Source organism: Rhinoraja longicauda, chromosome 24 (genome assembly GCF_053455715.1).
Source record: "Rhinoraja longicauda isolate Sanriku21f chromosome 24, sRhiLon1.1, whole genome shotgun sequence".
Lineage (NCBI taxonomy): Eukaryota > Metazoa > Chordata > Chondrichthyes > Rajiformes > Arhynchobatidae > Rhinoraja > Rhinoraja longicauda.
In genome coordinates this window covers 7,029,087-7,033,568 of record NC_135976.1, presented here as the reverse complement: position 1 = coordinate 7,033,568, position 4,482 = coordinate 7,029,087, and the positions used below count along the sequence as shown (strand labels likewise).

Sequence of the window (4,482 nt, the reverse complement as noted above, 5' to 3'; positions counted from 1 at the left end):
TCACTATCCCGCGGTCTAGGCTTAAGCTCAGGGGTGACCGCGCTTTTGCGGTTGCAGCTCCTAGACTGTGGAACAGCATCCCTCTCCCCATCAGAACTGCCCCCTCCATCGACTCCTTTAAGTCCAGGCTCAAAACATATTTCTACTCCCTAGCGTTTGAGGCTCATTGAGGAGGCGCTGTGAACTGTTTGCGTGCTACTGTATGTTTCATTTTTTTTTTCTATTGGAACCTAATCAGATGTACAGCACTTTGGTCAACGTGGGTTGTTTTTAAATGTGCTATACAAATAAAATTGACTTGACTTGACTTGACACACACACGGACACACTCACACACACACCCACACACATACCCACAGACACGCAGACACATACACTTACCCACACCCACACCAACACCCTCGCACACCCACACACATACACACACACATACCCGCACACACACACATACATTTACCCACACCCACAGACAAAACCCCCCTCACACACACACACACACCACACACATACCCCTACTCACACACACATATACACACACACACCCACACACACTCACCCCTACACACACCCACATACCCACACCCCCCCACCCCCACACACACGCACACATACCCACAGACACACACACTTACCCACACCCACACCAACACACCCACACACAGACACACACACATACCCACACCCACAGACAAACCCCCCCCCCACACACACACACACACACACACACACACCCATACACACACACACACCCATACACACCCACACACACAGAGACACACACACCCACACCACACACACACATGCCCACACACACACACACACACACCTGCACTCACACACACACACACACACACACACACACACACACACACACACCCACACACACACACACACACACACACACACACACACACCCCCCTACACCACCCCACACACACACACACACACACACCCACACACACACACACACACACATACCCACACCCACAGACAAAACCCCCCTCACACATACACCACATACACACACACACACACACACACACACACACACACACACACACACACACACACACACACACACACACACACACACACACACACACACACCACACCCACACACATACCCACACACATGATTGCAGAAGTGCATGCACATGTGCGAGATTCACATATACACAATAAACGCACAGTTGTGGTCAGCTTAAACATTCCTGTTTTTGTAGATCGGAGAATCAAGGCAAATCTGATCTGAGTATGTTCAACCAGGAGATATCACGAAACGCAGACTGGGAGTGAAAGGAGAGGAGGATAAAAATGCAGCCATTGAAAATAGGCAAGCTGCTGGCTTATCGTTTGGCGTGCGTGAAACTTCCAAGAGCTGAGCTGGTGGGCATGAGATCCAAATGAAGCGAACTTTGCTGCAAATGACACTTACTCCAAGTCTCAGACTAGATCTTCATATGAGCTGGAATAATCCACATGTGGCCAATTAATTCAAGTATTCATCAAATAATAGTCTTGCTTGAAGTACTTGGCTAAACACAAGTAGGAAAAATACTGCAGATGCTGGTTTAAATCGAAGGTAGACACAAAATGCTGGAGTAACTCAGTGGGTCAGGCAGCATCTCGGGAGAGAAGGAATGGGTGACGTTTCGGGTCGAGACCCTTCTTCAGACTACTGCCTGACCCGCTGAGTTACTCCAGCATTTTGTGTTTACCCTGGCTAAACATAAGGATGACTTCTAAATGTGGCGGATACTAGAACAGTTGAAAAACTTGGGGTTTAGCGATAACGTAGTTGAACGGGTTTAAATGTGACCATCGCTTGTTTGAAACAGAATTCATTATAATAGTAAGATTAAATGAGAACTTACCAGTTCGAAGTTTGATCTGTATTTTATGAGGAGTTACGATGAGGGACTACGTGAAGACCCCGTCCAGCACGCGTGCGCGACATTCTTCAAAGCAGCGGTGTGGATTCACAGAAAAAACACAACGATTGAAATAAATATAGTAAAGAAAAAATAAGAACTTGATTACCAGTTGATCTGTATAAAAAAGGGTGGGAGCGGAGGGCACGTAGTCCCTCATCGTAACTCCTCATAAAATACAGATCAAACTTCGAACTGGTAAGTTCTCATTTAATCTTACTATTTTATTTCGGAGTCACGTGAGTGACTACGTGAAGACTTCAAAGCTTCTGTGATTCCGAACCGTGTACCAGCTCATGCTTCACTCACTGTCTGAAGACCTTAGAGGGAGGAAGTATGTTATCGCGATCAAGAAACCTGTTTGTGAACAAAAAAGGTTTATTAATGACAACAAAAAACAGAGAGCTCCCCAGGGCTCAAATTAAATATTATCTGCAGACTCTAAAATTCTGTCTGCAAATGTAGCAGGTTGCGCCAGCGGTTTATTATAAAACCTTTGGAAAGTTCTTTCCGAGGACCATCCTGCTCTGGCCAGAGTATGGTCAATTGGCACGTCCATTTGACTAGCCGCCGACGTAGATGCAGCCCTGGTGGAGTGAGATTTGTAAACATTCGTATTGACTCCCGCGGACTTAAGCACCTGCTTGAGCCACCTTGAAATGGTTTGGCTCGTCACCTGACCATGAGGCTTCTTGTGGCTTATCCATAAGGCTTTTTCTCTCCCTCTTAAGTTGTATGTTGTGTCTATGTAATTGGCGAGGTGGTCTTGGCACACAGCCGTGGCTCAGATGAATATGCCCAGAACTCCATGACTGGAGGCGTGGTACCTGGTCTAGTTTGTTTGACCAGTCCCTGAATATGGAATGTGAAACAGTCCAATGACTCTGTCATGCTGTCGAGCCTCAGAAGGTGGAGGGATTGTACCCTTTGAGCTGACACTAGTGCCATGAGCATGACTGATTTCAGTGTAAGTTGTTCCAGCGTGAGTGCCCTGGGCGGTGGCCATCCCCTAAGGTACGTCAGCACAATGCTGACATCCCAGATCTGAGTGTACCTTGGTCTGGAGGAGTTAGTATTAAAAATGCCCCTCATGATTTTGATTCCTAGTGGATGGGACCCCAAAGCCAGTTGTCCTGCTGCTGGAACCAAATAAGCTGACAACGCACTCCTGGCTGTATTTATGGCGCTGTAGCTGAGTCCTTCCTGATGTAATCCAACCAGGAATTGCACAACACTGGTGGGTGTCGCTGTAGTGTAGGTAGTTCCTGTTTTGGAGCAATACCGTTCCCATTTTAACAGGGGAGAGAGCGAACGCAGTCCCCCACTACCACAAATTTTGCAGTCGAGTATCCCGCATTTGGGGACATCGCAGGCGTCAGCACACCCGAAGTGCAATGGGATAGCCTTGTCCTGGGAAAACCTCCTGAGAGATCAAGGTATCTCCCCTGCCAGGTAAGTATTCCTTATATTGGTCAGGTATTGTCTCCTGGTGGACTCCCGGTGGGATGCGGTCATCATGTTGATGGCGTCCTCAGACAGTCCCAGGCCCAGTAGAGGTCTTTTTAGAATCTGCAAGCCAGGAGATTGACTCTGTCATGGCACGGGTGACTAATGCCTGACACTGGGTGGATTAATAATTCCGGACTGCTGGGGACGGAATCCAATTGAATCTTCCGTAATACCCGACTGATGAGGCAGAAGGGAGGAAAAGCATAAAAGAACATTTTTCCCCCAATACAGCGTGAATGCATCAACTGCTGCTGCCTCAGGGTCTGGTTCCCAAGCGACATACGTTGGTACCTGGTGATTCAGCCTGGATGCAAATAGATCGATATCTGGTGTGCCATTTTGCTTTGTAATTTCGGCAAATATTTTGGGATTTAACATCCATTTGATGTTATCGTTAAATTTGCGTGACCTGGTGTCTGCCACTGTATTTTTGACCAATTTATCACACGATATTGACTTTATACCACACATGTGGTTGATATAAGCCACCACCGTGGTATTATCTAATTGCAACCGGACATGTGCATGATGCGTATTAGATGCATATGCTTTTAAACCATAAAACGCACCCAACATTTCTAAATAGTTGATACCCCGTGTCTGTAGGCAAGATGATTCAGAATTAGTCCATCTGCCCCCTGTGCTGGATAGCATGTTAGTTGCTCCCCAGCCCAAGGCACTGGCATCCGTTTGAATGGTTAATACTGGGTTGGAGATAATTATGGGACTGGAACTGAGGCTAATGTTCCTTGTCCACCATTGTAACTCTGTAATGGATTCAGCAGTTAAATACATGCTCGGTCAAAGTGACCTGAGTTTTGCTTTAGTTCGTGCACTTTTGTTCTTTGTAAATTTTGGTAGTGCAAAGGCCCAAATTGTACAGCTGGAAAAGCTGCTACCATTTTACCAATAGCTCTAGCTACCTGCCGTATGGTTGGCTGACGTTTATGCATTAGTTCGTGGCATGATAGTGCCAATTGTGATGCTTTCCACTTTGGCAGAGTTACAACCATGCGAACAGTATCAATCGTAAATCCAAGAT

The 4,482-nt window shown here is 46.7% G+C and overlaps 1 non-coding gene across 1 annotated transcript; it reads right to left on the bottom strand.

Annotated features, from left to right (window-relative positions):
• Nucleotides 1-3,227: 3,227 nt before the first annotated feature.
• On the bottom strand, nt 3,228-3,391 carry LOC144605614 (U1 spliceosomal RNA). The gene has a single exon (XR_013548877.1). It is a non-coding gene; the product is annotated as a U1 spliceosomal RNA (small nuclear RNA).
• Between the last annotated feature and the right edge of the window lie 1,091 nt (nt 3,392-4,482).